Source organism: Pseudorasbora parva, chromosome 16 (assembly GCF_024679245.1).
Source record: "Pseudorasbora parva isolate DD20220531a chromosome 16, ASM2467924v1, whole genome shotgun sequence".
In the NCBI taxonomy this organism is placed as follows: Eukaryota; Metazoa; Chordata; class Actinopteri; order Cypriniformes; family Gobionidae; genus Pseudorasbora; species Pseudorasbora parva.
Window position 1 is genome coordinate 28,959,320 of NC_090187.1, and position 20,754 is coordinate 28,980,073.

At 36.8% G+C, this 20,754-nt stretch overlaps 1 protein-coding gene across 2 annotated transcripts in view; it reads right to left on the reverse strand.

The window, feature by feature from the left end:
* The window catches only part of tspan9a (tetraspanin 9a), a 324,934-nt gene that overhangs the window by 167,845 nt on the left and 136,335 nt on the right, over positions 1 to 20,754 (reverse strand). For both annotated transcript variants that reach the window (XM_067420224.1, XM_067420225.1), the window contains one exon: positions 19,849 to 19,924. The gene's annotated coding sequence lies outside the window, so the exon portion shown is untranslated. The remainder of the gene's footprint in view (positions 1 to 19,848; positions 19,925 to 20,754) is intronic.

Genomic DNA, 20,754 nt, shown 5'->3' on the forward strand with positions numbered 1-20,754 from the left:
GGTATCAATTGGTCTGTCCAGTAACTCATGATGAACCTCAGGCTCATTTCAGTATCGCAGATTGTCTTAAAGCAACATGCGCTGACAGAGACATCCGTGTTTCTAAAGGTAGGACTATTGTTTTTTTGGATAATATATTTAAATATAATATTCCATACAATGTCAGGGCTTGGCAGACAATCACATTTTTAAAAATATACAGGTTAATTAATACATTACAGCCTAATTACTGTTGATTTATAATTTTGCTAGGCTATATTAATCGTACATAATAAATAATTCTGTTATATAAAGTTTATGACATAAAAAAAACATTTAGATAAAAAGGGGACACATATTTACGTAAAAAAAAAAAAAAAAAGATTATTTCACAATTTTTCAGAAAAGTGATTTCTGGTTCAGAATTACTCCTTAAAGTGACAGTTCACCCCAAAATTAAAATTCTGTCAGTGTATTTACTCACCCCCAAGTTGTTCCAAACCTGTATACATTTCTTTTTGTCATGTTGAACACAGAGGAAGATTGATTCCTACTATAGAAGTCATTGGTGCCTCCAAAGCAGCCTGGATACAAACTTTCTTCAAATATCTATCTTTGTGTTTTGCAGAACAAAAAAACTCGTACAGGTTTGGAAAATCATGAGGGGGAGAAAATTATTACAGAGTTATCATTTTTGGGTGAACTATCCCTTTAAAGTGCACCAAATAGGCTACTAAAGAGTTCTTTAGAAATAAATAAAAGAATAAAATGAAGAGTTTGGTTGCAAAACGCGATAAACGCCATTTTTGACATTTAGATTTTATTAATGGAAATCACTGTTTAGATGTACCTTAATCTATGTGGGAATTGCTGTCATTAATAAGATTTAAAAATGTACATTTTAAGCCTCCTACAAAATGTATTTTTTCACAAAACGCGATATCCGCCAGCCCAGTTTCTTTACAAAGTGCGATAAAGAACGTTCAGGATGCTCCGCGAGCTCAGGATGTCACGCGAGGAGAGTCACCGCCGGTGAAGTGCTCCGAGTTTGCTCAGTGATTTAACAATAATAGCAAAACAAAAAACATATTTTTAAAAAGAGGATTCAATAGGCTAACTAAAAAAGGTTTACCATTTAATTGTTTATACTGTAGGCGAGCTGTCATTCACGTATAGGCTACGTCACTGATCAACAGCTGTCTGTCAGTCAGAGAATAAAGCTTAAGAGTCAATTTTAACGTTATGGATTTCGATGACGGATTGGAGCCGGTCAGGAAGGCATCTTAAGAAAATCATCAAAGGGAGAAGACCAAACGGGCAAGGCATTTAGGGGAGCGAAAAAATACAAAGATTTATTTTGGTCATCGTGCGACTGCGAGTAACGTTGGTCTGTGTCGCGCGCACGCACACACGCATGCACGCACACACGCACAAGCTTTTCTTAATGGTATTACAGTAGAATAATATAGCCTATGGTGGATATATAGCGTTTTGCAAAAAAAAAAAAGATGTATGTTCTGGCCAAAACTAACCCGGAATCTTATTATTATTATTAATCAATCTTTGTATATACTATTCCATATATTTATGATGTATTGTTTTTTAACCAATTTAAGATGTTTGACAATGTTAAGATAAATATTGCAGTTTGGCATGGTTTTTTACTTATTTATGGAGATAAAATTAAATTAAAAATATCCTGGATTTGAAGAATATTGTGTTCCTGGCCTACACTGAGCTCAAGTAATAGTTCAATGTACAAAAATTGTGAATGAACTTGACTGTTGATGTCTTAAATAATAATGTCAAATAACCAACATTTCTCAAAATGGATATATCTCGTTTTGCAACGAAACTCTTCAAATGTAAAATAATATAAAACGTTCTGTTGCAAATTCACATACTTGAGCTCATGGTTTCTCAAGGTTTAAGTTGAGCTGTCAAGTTGAAATAATTAATTCATGATTTATTCTTTAATAAATCATGGGGGGGTCGTCATGAATGGGTGTCCCTTATTTTGGCTTCGTACTTTCCATTTATTTTGTTAGCAGTAGTAGTATTAGTTCAAGAATAAAATAAAAATATCAGATTGGTATTGGAAGGGGCAAACAGCCACAGCTGCGGTGGAAGTGAAAAAGTGGTATGGGGACATCCCTATTTACAATCAGAAATCCTGCTGTGTGGGGGGAACCCCGATGACAAACGCACATGCAATCTGTAGACTGCCATGTGTGAAACTTAACAATACCCAATAAGAAAGAGCTGATGTGTGACATTTGAATTTTACTCGCCTCCAGCTCATATAAACTCATCATGTTTGTGGTTTCACATTTTTCAAATCTGATAAGATTTTAAAAATATTTTAGTGTGGGCAAGCCTTAAGGTACACAGATGAGGGTTCTGCCCTAGTGACAAGATAATTTACCTTTTCAAAAGTTCCATAAGATAGTGTTAGTAAATACGTTTACATGGTCACCAAAAATGATTTCAAATTAATGCTGTTCAAAGAATCCTCATGAAAACATTGTTTTCAACACCCATGTTTCATGAACACCAAATTAGCACATTATAATGATTTCTAAACGATCATGTGAGACTGAAGATTGAAGTAATGGCTGATGAAAATTTTGTTTTGCCATCAGGAAATTTGCTAATACCAAATATATTGAAATGTAAATTCTCCTGAGCAGAGAACTATTTGTGTGGCGTGCAGAGTTGGTTTGTAAAGCATTCCGAGTTACTCACTTATGAGGTTAGATGACAATTTGAATGCTGTCTTGTAAGACAAATGCATACTATATATACATAGGCATTTCTTTGTTTGTATTAGAGCACAGCTAATCTGTCAAAAACCTTGTACATCTTTTGCATTGTCTTATTGATTGATTGTACACATACCACTGATGTGTACAAGTAAAAAATGTAATAAAAATAAAGACAGAAAAAGCACTTACAGCTATTGTGTTAGAGAGGTGGAAACATCATGTATATTGTATATCTATAGTTGAGTTGTATATTTACCAACATGCAGTATTGAAGTTTATCGACCACACCGCTTCACTTTTCTCTGGGGTGGCCATCAGAGCCATATATTTATAGTTATGTCTAAACACACAGCAGCAAAACTGTGCACCGAGTTCCCAACAAGCCTCAAGGTTACAAGAGGTAGCAGCACTCTTAATGCAGCTATGTACTCTCACTGCACTGGTCTCAAGGGTGAGAACTGCAAAGCCGGTTGCATCTTCAGCCACCATTAGTATTCCAATCATAACTTCGAAGTATCTGAAGCCTTTCCCAATACTGTCCACAGATTTCCCTTACAACTTAACATGACTACCAGATCAGATGCTACAAGGGTCAATCTCACAAAAACATGTTCAGGTCACATTTCTCCCTACGGCTTAGAGGAGAAAACGTATACAAAAAAAGTTGCACATGAAAACAAAGTGTGTGTGTGTGTGTGTGTGTTTGTTTGTTTGTGTGTGTGTGTGTGTGTGTGTGTGTGTATTTACATAGTAAAATATGTATTACCATGATGTATAAACACTTTACATTTTAATATACACACACCAAATATTAGGTAATGCTTAAACCAATTAGTGATGGGAAGTTCAGCTCATTTTACTGATTCAGATCTTTGAATCTTATTTGTCAAACTGAACTAATATTTTTTTTCAAGTCACTTGGTTCATTACGTTCATTTCAGCAGAATATAACTACCAGCTTTCCGTTTCAGCATCTTACAACAAACAAAACATTTAATTAGTATTATTAAATGTATGTTGTGTTATATGGAGGTATCTTTGCTTTATCAAAGTGAGCTTTCTCATCATACGGATAAAGTTTAAAGCACTAACCCACTCTTTATTACCACATTCAATGTCAAAAGAACCATCATTACAGAAATTCAAAAATATATTAATTGAAATAAATAAATAAATAAAAAAGCTACAATTTCAGACTAGAAATGCATCATGTTTGTCTGGCCATATCAGCCATAGCTTAATCTTTTAAGATTGAACATTGCATTTCTACCGCACAAGAGGCGTGATCAACTGGCATAATTCAAATGACTCTGTACACAGTTGTATAGTCCTTCAACCAATCAGACCACAAGAGGCGTGATCAACAGGCATAGTTCAACAGGCATAGTTCTCCGGGTTCTTCATAGTTCTCTAATTAATGTTGCTTCATTCAACCCATGGACATGGAAAACAACCCTCGGGAAAACCGCAGACTTTGCAACACAGTGCAGTTAAATTCTGTTATTTGACAACTAACGTTATGCGTCGCTCCGTTGCTCTGATTGGTTGTAGGTCTATCCAATTGAGGTCTTTCCTGGTTCGGTTGAAACACGCCCCATAATCACAGCCCAATGGAGCAGTATCAGACTCATATTCTGACTAGAATTGAATATGACGACGTCAGGCTAGGGGGGAGGGAGTCAACAGAGAAAGATGTAGATTAGTTGATACTGAGGTGAGACTGGCGTCTTGAATGGTGCGTGAAGAACAGTTCAGATGTTAATTTCCTTTGTTTTGTCAGAGAGTCCTTGTTCCTTTGGTTAGGCATTTTAACATTTGCTATTTTTTCCAGTCTTATAGTGTCAATAGAGGCCTTTCTAAGCCATCGGATTTCAACAAAAATATCTTATTTCGTGTTCCGAAGAGGTCTTACGAGTGTCGAACAACATGAGGGTAAGAATTTGCATTTTTGGGTGAAGTAACTCATTAAACTGAGAGCGGAAAAATAAAGTAAATGCAAGATTTAAAGGTGCAAATGATCATCGAACTGCTCCGAATCATTTATGCTGAACTAAAACACCTGTCCCTCGTATAGTGAGCAGATGGTGGGCACATGACTAGATCTCTCTTTGATGAGAATGATTGCATAGACACGCATTCATGACTGCAAACGAAGCACAACACTGAATTTAATTTGTGTTTTAACACATGCTACACTGGAAAAAAAGGAAAGTTCTTGACAACATAGACTGATCCCAATGTTCACCAAACAGTGACAAATCTGTTACAAGCTAAAAGAATTCAGGGATTTATGGCTTTATTCACCCCATTACCAATGCAGAGACAATTTGCAATGCAATATAACAGGTATGATGGTGAGGTGGGGGAAGTGGGGGGTATCATTTTTCAGAGTGTGGAAATCATCAATCACCCGATCTGTACGTTCTCACTGCTACTTGAAATGCTACATGGATTCTAGGTCTGTACTTGTGCCTGCCCTGAATGACAATCTCACACACACACACACACACACACACACACACACACACACACACACACACACACACACACACACACACACACACACACACACACACACACACACACACACAATAATTGAATATTATGAATGTCTCTGGTGACATGAACATTCAACAAAATTTTGGGAACTTGCACTTAAAATCCACTTGGCTCAAGGTTTGCAGGAGCATGCTTGTTCTCATCCCTAGTATAAGGACGTCTTTGGACACTCAGTTTAGAGTGTGTATCCTTATTCAAGTCCATCTTAGCAGGGGCAATTTAACACATTTTCTGATGGATAGTGCATCAGTTTGAATCTATCAGGACGTAGACAGTGATGACTCTGGACATGGCCAATGGCTCTCTATGTTGCCAATGAAATGGAATCAAGGATAACGCTGAGAGAAGGGAGTATAGAGAGAGAAATAACATCAGTAGAGCAGTAAGTCAATTCTGACAATCTAGCGCTTTCATTCTTCCATCTCCATCACCACAGGGCGAGCAGGGTTCAATCGTACACGTCGGCTCCACTGTTATCACCAACCAGCCGCGTCATAATTATTCTGCTGGGTCTGACCCGACCGTGTTCTAAAGCTTATTAAATCTATTAAGAACAAATTAAACTTGGCAAGGAGGGGGTGGCAGGGAATTGAAAACCTATAATAAGACGTATAAAAGAGTCATAGCTGACCACTCAGAACATAGTTGATATACTGCTTTCAATGTGCGCTTGATCACTTGACGTGACTGACGTCATTTCTGAGCAGATATGATCTGAGCTTTTCAATATGGTGCAACTTAATGAAAGGGTTTAATTGCCAGACTTTGCAATCAGTTCACTTAAATGATTAAAGGAAAACGATGTCACATTCCATAGCAGGTTAAAACAAATAAACTATTAACATGGAGATCTTGCATAAAATAATCATTAGTATGTATAGAAGCAAACTGAGTATGACTAAAATGTTATTTTTATATTAAAAAAAGAGTTTTATTTAAAATTGTAATGATATTGACACAACTGTTTATACTGTATTTTTGATCTCCATTCAAATACATCTCAAACAAAACATTAAAGGTGTCATGAACTGGCTTTTTTTATATACTGTTTGTGTGGTTTTTACATTCAAAAACATCATCACTAATAAGTAATAGGCTATTTTCTACACTGGTTTTGAGGCTGTCTTCCGAACGCTGGGTTTTGATGGGCGTGCCGCACTGGATATTTGGAAGCAAACGCCCACGGCTAGGATTGAATAAGATTTGCATATTTAATGAGCTTCAGCTCCGCTGTCATATCTAGCCCTGTCAGTTCAGTTTACATGAGGGAAAGATTATTTTGAAAGCGGCAACTGCAAAGATTCTCTCGACCACAGGGCTATAAACATCTTTAACAAGCAAACACAATGATTTATTTTTCATCCATCCGCGATTGATTGGAATATTATTTCTGTATTACATGGCCCGCACGATCGGTCAATATAAGCGTGAACACACACACACATACACGGCCAGTACGCACCCAGATCAAGAAATAATTTCAGCTGACAGATGTAAATTTTTGGTAGCCTGTCTGGAAAATACACAGCCTACATATAAAAAATGTGTTTTACTCACATAAGTTTGTTGCACCATTCCTGTCAGATCCAATAAAGAAGGCATACCATTGTGTCTGCAAATCCAGCACTTGAGACTTCTTTACAAACGATTCTGCAGTGAAATGAAGCGAGCACACAAGTCTTCCCCACGTGAGCTCACACATTCCTAATATTATGATCCGAAGGAAGCTTATGCAGCGATTGTGTTCTTCCACAATATCCTGCTATCTTCTCCCACAAGTTTATTGCTGCTGGCTTGTGAGCCGATCAGCTCCGTGAGTCGGTAGGTGAGGCCACTGGATTAGACTTTCTGTAGAGGTGTGTGTTTAGTCACGCGATGACGTAAGGATGAAGCTCACGATCGCTTTCTGGGCATGGTGTCTATAAAAGCTTTTCTTTGACTAAAAGGACGTTTTCAGCTCTGAAACTTACAGCAAAATCTTATATTATCATGACCTTTTATATATCAAAAGCTCAAGGGAAAGTTGATTTCTCAATTCATCCGCCCTTTAATACAGCTCTGGAAAAAAGAGAGACCCCTTAACATTGATTTATTGGGTTAAGTAGTCTGTTCATTTCTTTTCCAGAGCTGTATATTTGTACATATACACACGATTAGTACAATCAAATTTTTCAAAGAAAAGAAAATCAATTAAAAATATTTTAAATGGAAGTATTTTCACTATGCCTAAGACTTTTTTACCCCAAACACGCACGTATTCCGACAACTGCATGGCAGCACACTGGAAATGTCTGGCTGTTTTATATTGGTGAAGTCATTCCACAAATTTCCAGATTTCACTCAGTATCTCCACATTCTGTCTAAGATCAAAGCTGACAGAAGAAATCTAATAAAACACATCAAACCAATGAGTGACACATCCAGACCAAATCAAGGCTCATCAACTGGTGACCCCATAAGCTAAATCCAGTCAGTTACAAATGTTGTGAAGGCCCTTCGATTGATTTTGATGAATCGCTGCACTGCCCAATACATCAAAGCACTTCATGAGAAAATCTAAAAGGCAGTTCAAAAGCACTCAGCAGAAATCAATTAGCGCACTGGAAGGTTTGAGCTACTCCAATTTCCCAAACCTTTAAGACACATATTTGACTGAGACTTATCCAATCAGATGTTTTATGCAAATGATGTAGATGTAGACAAATATTCAGAAATAATAAAACGATGTCTTACAGGAGTTACAAACGTGCTTCCACAAAGTATTTATTCAAAAAAGGCTAATACAATTTGCTAATGTAATACACCACTACTTTACTAGCAACATTCATCCTCACTGGGTTAATAAATAAAATGATTAAGTGTGTGTGTGATCCTGGTAATTGCTATGTGGTAGGCTAATACCACAAATCTTTGACCCATGAAGAAAGATATATAGACATGAAGAAATACAATTTTGCGGTTTCTGCAGCCTCAGGTAAACCTCGTGCGTGCATATTCAGCTGGCTTCTTTGTCTGAACTTTATATAATCGACTCACTCGTGGGCTGCGTCCGAATACTTAAGCAGCTGTTGCCTCGCTGCCCTATTAAGTAATGACTTTGCCGGCAACATTTGCGCACAAAGGTACCTCACGAAACAGATTTTGGACAGGCTACTCAGGCAGCATAACGGTTTAATGATCTACAGCAAAACTGAGAAAGCGATTTGATTTACATTATTAAAAACCAGACATTTCAACATTCCTTTAGACATTTGTCTTATGTTTGTGTGATAAGTTTTCACCAAGTTAGAGATCATTTTCTGAAGAGAATCAGATTAGACGTCTTTGACAGAGATGGCTGCAGATTGCACATCGTGTTTGTTTTCTTAATTTTGCAAGAAGCACAACAATTACTTTTTAATGTAAATGTACCCAAAAAAGAATAGAAACTTAACAGATTAAAAGGATGCATAACATTTGCCTGAATTATTAAAAAAAAAAGTTATTTGAGTCTCTTTGGCACTAATAAGAAAAAAAACGCGAGCCTATCACGCCGGCGCGATAGCCGACTCCTGGGGGTTAAGGACTAAGTGAATATTATTAATCAGCTGGTGTGTGGTGAGCGTTCTGGCGCAATATGGCTGCCGTCACATCATCCAGGTGGATGCTGCACATTGGTGGTGGTTGAGGAGATTCCCCCCTTCAATGTAAAGCACTTTGAGTGCCTTGAAAGGCGCTATATAAATTGAACAAATTATTATTATTATTATTATTATTATATTGAACTACTACAATAGTAATTTTGCACTAAAAATTATATTAGAAATGGAAAACATTGGTCAAAAACAAACATTTACAGAAACTGACCACCAACCATAACATTCAGATGCCATCTTTATTTTTTAACTGAACTGTCAAACCATAGGATTGTGGGATATCAAAGGCAGCGAAGGATACATATACGGTGCCTTTAAAAATCGATCAAAAGGCGCCATCTCAGGAGACAGGAAGTGAAGATAACTTTGAATTTGAATGTGCCTTCACTGTAAAAAATTATATGTTCAATAAGTTATAACAACATATGTTTTTACATTGTTTTAACTCATCAAAATAAGTTAAGAAATGTTAAACTTTTTTTTATTAGTTATACAAGACGTAACTCATTTTTTAAAGTCAGTTTAACATAATTTAAGTTGAAATAACTTAAACATAAAAGTCAATTGTACTACAAAAGTTAAAAAAATGCTTTTTACATGCTTTTTTTTTTACAGTGTTGATGCCTCCTCTACCTCCAACGGCAGCATTTTTCAGTTTTCGGGCACACACAACATACCTCAGATTTCAACCCACTAGACTAGAGGATAACCAAAAAACTGCACCACATATATAGGAATTCCGTTTGTTGTATACGAACAAAAACTTTTAAAATAAATAAAAAATGTCTATGTACAATTTAGGTTGCGCAATATACTGATACACATTTGTTTTCTTTCTCAAATGTTTATGTTTAGACTACTTAAAGGAGAACTCCAGTGATAAATAAAAAAAAAAAATCTTTGGGATGAGTCTTCATGAAAATCAAATGTAACAAATTTTTTTTCTCTAAAAATAGATTAGCTTAAAACGCTTGTCTATGGGGCACAGGGCAGTGAAATTAAATCGCTAGTTAATACAACTAACAAGGCTCAGAATAGCCTCACACTAACACGGTAGCATAATGAGGGTCCCTACATGCAAACCGAAGCATTGAGAACCTTGTAAGAAGATACTTTATAAAGACAGTCCATTACGTGTATACAGACAGGAGCCATCTTGGAAAAAAGTCTCGACAAATCGAGCCATGAACGCTGTGCTAAGTGTTGAACTGTGACTTGGAATCTCATATGGTCCGTTGTTTCCGGAAGAAAGCACTGAACGCAACAGAGAAAATAAATTAATAAAAAAAAAAAAATGTCCATGTAATTAGATTTCACAAACTTAATTACTATCGACCAGCTTACTTAGCACATCGTTCGTGGCTTGACTCGTCAAGACTGTTTTCCAAGATGGCGCCTTTCTGTAAACGGGTAATGGACTGTCTTTATAAAGTATCTTCTTATTAAACTGTTTTTACACTTGCAAAGTTCTCAATGCTTCGGTTTGCTTGTAGGGACCCTCATTATGCTACCGTGTTAGTGTGAGGCTATTTTGAGCCTTGTTAGTTGTATTAACTAGCAATTTAATTTCACTTACCCTGTGCCCCATTCACTAACGTTATAAGCTAATCTGTTTTTAGAGATAAAACTCATTTACATTCAAAATTACATTTTATGAAAACGCATCCGAGAGAATCAGTCAGGACAGTTACAGTTTCGTGAACCTTCCAAGCATTTTTTACACTGGCCATCTGGCAGTCCTATTGGCAAGCTTTAAAGGTGAGTTTAAACGAGAATGCACACGTTGGCATAGACGACATTGTGTGAAGATGTGGTGAGAGCCAAAAGGTGTCTCTTAATATATTTCATGCAATTTTTTTTAAACGGCTTATAATGATCAGCCAATTAGGTTGGTTAACAATAGTTGAAATGGGGCCGGATTTTACTGTGTGAGGAATCAGGTGTTAAAAGAATGAGACTCAAAACAGAGTTTAAAGGGGATAAGAATGGTGTGTTTAAAATCTCCACCTGATCCTTTAAAACTATAAAACCAGGAAAAATTAGGCTGTTAAAAGCATGGAGTCCATAGCCCCGTACCCTTCAAGAACAGTCCGCAGCTGCCTAATAAACCTGCTCCTGTGATGCATGTCATTAATGTAAATCAAAGAGGGGAAAAGCACTTGACTGAATTATTAGGATTAATCTATATTTAAATGATAATTTATGCAGTGAAGACTGTGATGGCTTCGACGTTCATTCTACATTAATTTGGAGATTAACTGTGAAATTATTACAACATAAAATCTATATTAAAAACTTTAATGTTGGGTGCGATTTTTGACAGAAAAATCTGTGATTATTTTTTTTTAAATTTGTTTAATCAATTGACATTAATATATATATATATATATATATATATATATATATATATATATATATATATATATATATATATATATATATATATATATATATATATATATATATATATAAGAGAGATACTTGAAATTTAACTTCACTCATAATTAACATTTATTAATGTAATAACACGTGTGCAAAGAAGAGCTCTTTCTGAACAATAGGCTACAGCATGATGTGAAAGCAAGCATAGCGGTTTCAGGCGACACCACAGACCTGTTGTCTAACAGTTAGTGCCAATACAATCCTCGTGGGGGAAGAATTGGGAGGTGGGTGTAATGCTTTGTGAGCCGCTCATTTAGCAATGTCTCTACACATTACACAAGGTAGAAAAATGATGCTGACCTTTTCTAGGCAGACAAAAATCAGGGTTTCACTTTTGTGCTTGGTTGGCATTCATAAAAAAAAAAAAAAAAAAAACAATAATAATAATAATAATAATAATAATGGAATTAAACAAATAAAGGCATAAAACAGATTTAAGGGAATAAATACATAAGAATGATAAAATAAGTTATACCTAATTGTAGTAATGAAATAAAATACTGTATCTATTTATTTGCATTGTCTAATATTATAAAATATTACGTTTCCCTTTTCAGCACATTCATGAATGACATGAATCATGATTGGTTGCATATTTTTAAAATCAAAATAGTTTATTTCATAAAAAGTTGAGTAGTTTGCATCACTAGATGCTAGTCTATTACTGCTAGTCGTGGAACACTTCTATCGTAAAACAGTTTCCACCGAAATTACCCGGAACAATTTGTCGCATGAACCTTTTTTCCCCAGACCACTTGCTGTCTGCGTTTCCAAAAATTGCTAGTTGAACTCAAACCAATCAACCTGTTCTGCGCCTAAGTCCCACCCTGAATGTTCCTGAACTTTGAAAAAGTACTTCCTCGCAAGCAGGGTCATTTTGAGGGGGACTTTTTTACCTGGAACTTTGTTTGGACCCAGTTACTGTGGTCGAAACAAACTGAGTATCACCCCCAAAGTCCCTAGTTCCTAGAGAAAGTTCCTAGGTGGAAACGCGGCTTAATACTTACATCTCTCCACAAAATCTCGTTGCATTGTGACAGTGACAGTAAGACCAGCCTTCTTTGGCTTGATTGGAATCTCGATAATTTTCGAGCGATGTTAGACCGCTGAGGCAGAGCAGCCTAAAAATGTAAAGGTAGGGCAGGCAATTTCGAAGAGCTTAGCAATAACAAGTTAGCTTTAAAAGCATGAGATCCCATCCACCCTTCAGAGCGTCTCCAAACCAAAGCCTCCACGCACACAGCAGATTCTGCAAAGTGTCCCAAGACAAGAGACGTTGTTAAATTACCTCATGTCGCAAAGCACATAACATTCCAATAATAATGAACGTAAGCAACTTTTGCCGTTGAAAGTGTCGATGACATAGTAACTCATAAATCTGTAACGATTTACTCGTTTTCTCGATGCATCGATTACAAATCCTGATGATGCATATGCATCGATCTTAAAACATGTATTTTGAATCGTTTAAGGGGGGGGGGGGGGGGGTGAAATGCTGTTTCATGCATACTGAGCTTTTTACACTGTTAAAGACTTGGATTCCCATCCTAAACATAGACAAAGTTTCAAAAACTAATGTTGGACGTTTGATGGAGTATTTCTGTGTCAAAAATACTCCTTCCGGTTTCTCACAAGTTTCGGAGAGTTTTTTTTCGAGTATGGGTCTACTTGACGTTAATAGAGCGGAAGGTGCTTGTATGGGCCGTACGGGCTCTTCTCCCGGTAGGGTGCGCGCACGCGTGACTAAAGCGAGAGAGGAAATGCACGCCCGTAAACACTCTGGGTGCAGGTCCAGTCGTCCGTGAAGACTTATGTGGGTTATAGTCTGCGCCGCGCTCCGCTTTATTCCTATGGTTGACATCGAGCGACTTCAACGCTTCAGCACAGCATTCCGGGAAGGCAGTGCTGCATTTGAACCGGTTTGAACGCAGAAATGACAGGAAGCTTCACAACATCGCTTCAGTCGCATCTCAAAGTGGATTTCCACGCCACTGCTGTCACAGGACTTCACCAAATCATACCAAAGAAGTGTGTTTTTGACGGAGCGGTCCCAGCGATAAAGGTTCGGTCCTGCTTTGGAAGCAGCTGTTGAGTAAAACTGCTTCAAATGTCTCTGCTATTGGCTACCGTGGCATGAGTAAATATCAGTAAACGACACGATCGCGTGCTTCCTCATTTAAATGCGCTAACGGTTACTCCATTGCTGTTCTCTGTATAATGTTACACTATTCTGACATGCAAAACCATTTTGCTTGCTAAGGTCTAACGTTAGTCGCATACAATAGTCCATAAACCGAATCATGTCCTCATAAACTGCGAGTAAAGACACACAAATGTTGACAGGCCACTAATAGCTGTTGCTGTTTCTCCTGTTCAATTTATTTCTGCCTCAGATTTGATTCTGGATCATTATCTGTATTAGCTGAGATAGTCATGGGTTTCTCCACGCTTGAGGACGTCACCGCTTTGTTCGTGATCGTCATTCTTTAGCTCCGCCCACACGATACGCCTCCAGGCGCTCGTTTTTTTTCCGGAAAGACTCGGTACAGCCTATATTTCGTTTATAAATATAATAAAACTAAAGACTTTTCGGAGATATGAAGGATGCAATACTACTCTATAGGTACTCAAGATTGACATGAGATTGACTGAAACTGAGTGTTTCACCCCCCCTTTTAATCGTTAATTTCAGTCGGTACTCTATTTAAAATATGAAGAATCGAATGAATAGCAATTCAATTATGATTCAGTGCTGTAAAATAAACGTGATTATATCTACTACATGCGTGAAATAATAGAGACGTTGCGTTGTGTGCATCATCCGCGCCCTGACAGCTCTCCTTCACAGACATGCCCTGCGCTGTAGCTCTTTTATATAAAATAAAATACTGATGTTTTAGAGAAATGGGTCATATCTAAGCAGTTGAAGTAAAACACCGCTTTATTCAAGGATGCACATTTACTGCATGGACGGAGCAAACACATTTGTAAGTATTTAAAATGCATACGCACAGTTCTGATGAATGATATATGAAATTTAACTTAATGTCGTTTATCTGAATATATGAAAGAAACTGCTTAAGTAACTACAACATTACCAACACTGAAATAAGAGCATGTGGTTTATCTATCAATCAGAGGCGCATTAAAACTGCATCCGATACTATCGCAACATTACACACTGGCGTGTCTACTTCAGAATCATCATAAGGAAAATGTTCTGTATAAAGAGAATAAAGAGGGCTTTTCTTTCTATTCCGTGAAGAAAGTTAGTTCAGGAGTAGCTGGAAAAGTGTGTGATATTTTAGTCTCTCCATGTAAGCATTGCATGTTTAATGCCTGGAACACTTTAATAAGGTTGTGTAGCCATTAACACTATCATACACAATAGTCAGCATTAAAGGGTTAGTTCACCCAAAAATTCAATTGATGTCATTAATGACTCACACTAATGTCGTTCCACACCCGTAAGACCTCCGTTTGGAACACAGTTTAATATATTATATATTTAGTCCGAGAGCATATCCAAGTGTATTCACACTATACTGTCTATGTCCAGAAAGGGAATAAAAAGATCATCAAAGTAGTCCATATGGGACATCAGTTAGTTCATTAGAATCTCTTGAAGCATCAAAAATACATCTTGGTCCAAAAATAACAATAATTACGACTTTATTCAGCATTGTCTTCTCTTCCTTGTTTGTGTTCAAACCTCAAATAAAGATTCAAACGGCTGTGAATCAGTGAATCGATCAATGATTCGGATCGCATACCAAACTGCTGAAATGACCTGACACTGGCGATCCGAATCATTGATCGATTCACTGATTTATGACCGTTTGAATCTTTATTTGAGGATTGAACACAAACGCGGAAGAGAAGACAATGCTGAATAAAGTCATATTTTTTGTTATTTTTGGACCTAAATGTATTTTCGATGTTTCAAGAGATTCTAATGAACTAACTGATGTCACATATGGACTACTTTGATGATGTTTTTATTCCCTTTCTGGAAATGGACAGTAAAGTGTGCATACACTTAGATACGCTCTCGGACTAAATATGAAATATCTTAAACTGTGTTCCGAAGATGAACGGAGGTCTCACGGGTGTGGACCGAATTTAGGGTGAGTCATTAATGACATCAATTGAATTTTTGGGTGAACTAACCATAGACATAATATTCGTAAACGCCCCATGAGGTGCTGGAGCATGATCCAGCGTCGCCGCCATATTGGTTGGGTCTCTCCACTCAACGCTAGCCACTCTGACCTCTGAAGGCTGCTGTGCAATTCACACCCTGAATAAGACACGTAGGGGAAGCATTTTAATAATCCTATGAATGCATATTTAAAAAAGGCATAATCTAATCGAATTAATCGAATCTTCTCAAATCGTTTTGAATTGGCAAAAATCGGTCTTGAATCGGAAACCTATGAATCGTGAATCGAATTGATTCGCTGTTTACTCAAAGATTCACAGCCCTACTGAGTATGAGAATGTCACTGGTTGTCATCTAGTAATAACGGTTACCACATGGCATGAACACAGTATAAGATCAGTGTTTTGGTTTAGGAGGAGCTGAAAAAGTGGCTAATGTTTTTTTTGGGCTCTGCACATATTTATGGAACGTGCTGATGATGTGTGATGTCTGCGTGGAGGTATGGAAATACATGTTGACAAGCAGGCAGGACATTGACCAAAAAATGGTCCTGAGACTTCTACAGAAGGTATATATTTTAATATTTAGACCACTTTTATTATTGGTTGCTATCAGGATGTGAAGAGAGTCGGAATAACAAAACATATTCATAAAAAAAAATTGTCTAGCCTTCCTTTAACTTTTAAAAGTCTCTGTCATCCTAACAAACACCTTTACTCATTCTAAACTAAAATGATAAAACAAATTAAATGTGAAAAGAATGCATTCTGGCAACCTCAAAGCTAAAGACTGAGGCATGAAGATCTCAATGATACAGGCATCTGTTTCAAGTGGCAGCACAAAGGGACATTAATCGTTTCCCCAAGCATTCAGCCTCGATTCTTCTGCATCTTGAAATCCCATTTGATTTTAATTTAATTCCTCATAGCTTTATCCATACAAAATACAGCAGGAGGGACCGGGTGTCTCCAGCTGGTTCACTTGAGGTAAAACTGTAATGACTGATTTCAAAATGATTCTCGAAGCAGAAGGGCTCTGACTCATCTGTGGAGATATGAAATGACAGTCTGCCATGATTGGACATGCGGTTCACTCAATCAGGCTTTTTGCCCCACATCAAGCCTTTACACGCTCTCCTTAATGTGCAGTACTTCAACACCAAAACCCCTTTTCAGTGATGTGAAGATATTTTGATTTTATTCTATACCTGTTTGATGTTTCCCCTGCATCTGTGTTTTCAATTTCCTTTAATAAAGCAAAATGTAATGCATCCTGAGAAGTGAAAGTACATGGGCCCTACACCTAATGCTATTATAGAAAAATATAATCACAATATTATTCAAACCGAACCTTAACATAACCACTATGCGATTACAGGCATTGCTGCTGCAGTGAAGATATTACATTTTTCAGCATAAACTTTCATGACTCCCAACCAAGTTTTGCACTCGTCAACATGCGTAGTTTCTGTCATATCACAGACATACAAATGGCACAACGAAAGCACAACACGCATATTTTGTTTAGCTTAAAACATCTCTCAGATTATGACAAATAACAGAAAACAGCATTTCTTGTCAGTGGTTAAATTCAAATAAAAAATAAATAAATAACTAAAATGTAAATAAATAACCTGACTTGAAAAAAAAAAAAAACTAGACAGTTTGTGCTCTGCATTCTTCAAACACTCCATGTGTAGCAGTCCTAAGGTTTTCGGTTATAAATCATCTGTTTTTCTCTGAAAAACCACCGTCCAGTGTGCAAACACACCACATCATTAACATTCAAATCATATGCAATGTTTTCCTGCACTGTGGACTAAAGCCTCTTTAAAATGTAACATTTGTGATATGTGCCACCTGCAAATATAAAAGCGGTTTTCAAGTTGGCCAGTCTGCGGTCGGACTGCCTTAGACGAAGGTCATTATTTCAAAAGAACTGACAACAAATGCCAACAATTACTAAGGCTGTGCAATATATCAAAATTATCTAAATATCGCAGATGTGCATATCGCAATATGCATATCGCAACAGCACGCAATATCTGAATGATTTTAATAGTCTACTTCAACATTGTGAAGATACACACACAGTTATGTCAAAACGGCTGTCTTGATGTGTATTCATGTAAACTCAGTCGGTTATGCTTTAAGTGAACAATATCAGTTGGGGAAAGAAGCCGAATGCGTGTCAATAGGATCCGTGCATTAGCTCTTAAAGTGACAGGCGGCTAATACAGTAAACCTGATAATACAGTAAAGCTGCCGCTGTCTATCAAACAACAAAAGAACAAGAGAAAATCACTCAGTGTTCTTGGCTGTATAACCTTTGTGGCTTTATTAAGTGTATATTTAATTCATGTGAAGACTACTGTTTTTAGTTCTTATTTTTAATAACAAAGATACATTTAAATAACAAAAATAATTGTCCCCTAGTTCAGGCGTCTTTTTTTATCTGGATGTTCAGTTTTAGGTTGATATACTGTAACTATCAAGTCAAGCAAAGAGTTTTTGGTATTTAAATATTGCCATTACATTTTTGCTAAAACACTGCTGGTCACTTTCAGAAATTGTACCGATGCTTTCTTACCCATAAATGGTATCATTCTCCGTTTTTAAATAATTGTTTTAATATAATTGAAATAAACACATTAATAGCAATATCGTATCGCATATTGAATATCACATTATTTAACAAGATATTGCATATCGCTTTTTTTTTTTTTCAATATCGCACATCCCTAACAATTACCAATCATAATCAAGCATTCCAGAGATTTGGGTGATTTTTTTTAAATTATTAATAATAATAGGAATTACAGAGGTGGGTCGTAACGAAGACAGGGGATGGTTGTAACACGGGTCAGTTGTAAAAACTGCAATCTGTCCAATCAGGAACTAGTTACAAATCACCAAATTCACTTCACACATGCTCAGTTTAGTCCTTACACCACGTGATAAACTGGAGCTCTGTGGCAGATATAGCAGATGTTAAAGTGAAGAAAAAAGAAAAAAAACTATTTTGATGTTGCTAACTTTTTTGTTATGGGAATTTCTGCTTTGTTGATAAACTCATCAAATGTGCATTATGTGCATTGTGTGTCTGTGTAGATATTTTCCATGCAAGTTGTCAGTGCTAATGTTTTAGCGGTTTTATACTGAAGCTATACTGAAAAGTCAGTGTTGAATAAAAAGCTTTCAAAATATTATTTCATTATGTTACATATCACCCTGGTGGATATCATAATGTTACATCTCGCATTCCACCTCGGATTTATATTATGTTGTGATGAGATTACTATGCGTTTGGGGTCCCAGAGATAATAATCATTATATATAAATTATATTTATATAAATTATAAATCATTAATCATATAAATATTACTAATATAATAAATTGTATACATTTATTATAAAAATGATAACATTATTGTTAATATTTTTTGCTCTGATAACTTTTTTTGTTTGTAATTTTACCTGACCTTGTCAAATCCCATTTTATTTTTTTATTTTTTAAATTGATGTGCAATCACAACAAAACAAAAGTCATAAAATAATTTGCTGCATTTGCTGTTTTTTTACCTATATTTGATCCCAATTAGATCCAAATTTGAAAATTTGCATTGCAATACATTTTTATAAAAATGCTAATTTATACATATCATTAAACACATCGCCTTTAAATTAAGGGCATGGTGTCTGAATCACCCAAAATAACACTCAGCCTGTGATTCACACATGTACAGAGAGAGAACTGAAACTGCTGGAGAGAATACCTGTGTATGACAAGCGAGTCAATCCTTCTGACAGACAGACTTTTTTTCTGTTCTTTCCCTGAGGAACAACAGGCTTTTAATCTTTTCCGTCAGTGACCTTGCAAGACAAACACAAAAAGCACATACACCGAAAACCGACATGCAGACTTGTTGGTAAAAAAACAAACACACACAAACAAACACACAGACACACAGCGTGTTGCGTTGATGGAGAGATGGAAATAGAGGTGGAGGAGAGAGGAATAGAAAAATAAAATGATGAAAGATCAAATCGCTCCTCTGCAGTGGCAAAAATGAAAGCCAACAAACGGCGGCAGATTCATCCATCTCCAGATCACCGCATGTGCTAACCTGACTTCACCCCACACGCACAGAGAGGGGAAGTTAAGACTCCTGAGAGGATGTGGGATGAGAGCCAAGGTATTGAGGAAGGAAACCGCAATGTCAGGTCTGCAGAGATCCCGGGAAGGGCTAAAACTTGCATTAAATAGCTTATTAATTAAAGAAGAAAACAAACAGTCTTTAATTTACCTGTCAAAAGGGCTCTTCAGAAATCGTAGAGAGTCTTCACCTTCTTATTCACAAGTCTCAATTTAAGCTGCTGCTCCTATAAAAAAAAAATTGAAGCAATGAAGGGAAAATCAGCTGGAGTTCTGATTCTTGATTGTCTCATATATTGATTACACTAAAGCGTGCACAGTTACATTCAGGAGTGACGCAGCACACAAATGACTCCCGGGCTAAGCTTACTAGTGTCATTACAATGCAAATGTGATTTGAACACAGTCCAATTCTCAGTTAAAATTTTATTTATGTATTTATAACATTTATTATCATCATTTGTCATGTAGTTTTAGCTTGGGGTGCATTTAATTCTGTGATTTTGATGCATTTTAGCTGGAAAATGCCCATCGGCACACAGACAAAGTATACTCAAATTAGCAATACAATAAAATTAAAGGGGGGGTGAAATGCTGTTTCATGCATACTGAGCTTTTTACACCTTTAAAGACTTGGATTCCCATCCTAAACATAGACAAAGTTTCAAAAACTAATGTTGGACGTTTGATGGAGTATTTCTGTGTTAAAAATACTTCTTCCGGTTTCTCACAAGTTTCGGCGAGTTTTTTTCGAGTATGGGTCTACTTGACGTTAAATAGAGCGGAAGGTCCTTGTATGGGCCGTACGGGCTTTTCTCCCGGTAGGGTGCGCGTGCGCGTAACTAGAGGGAGAGAGAGGAAATCCACGCCGTAAACAGTCTCTCAGGTGCAGATCCAGTCGTCCGTGAACACTTCTGACGCGCCCTATGGTTGCACCGCGCTCCACTTTATTCCTATGGGTGACGTCGAGCGACTTCAACGCTTCAGCACAGCATTCCGGGAAGGCAGCGCTGCATTTGAACCGATTTGAACGCAGAAATGACGGGAAGCTTCAAGG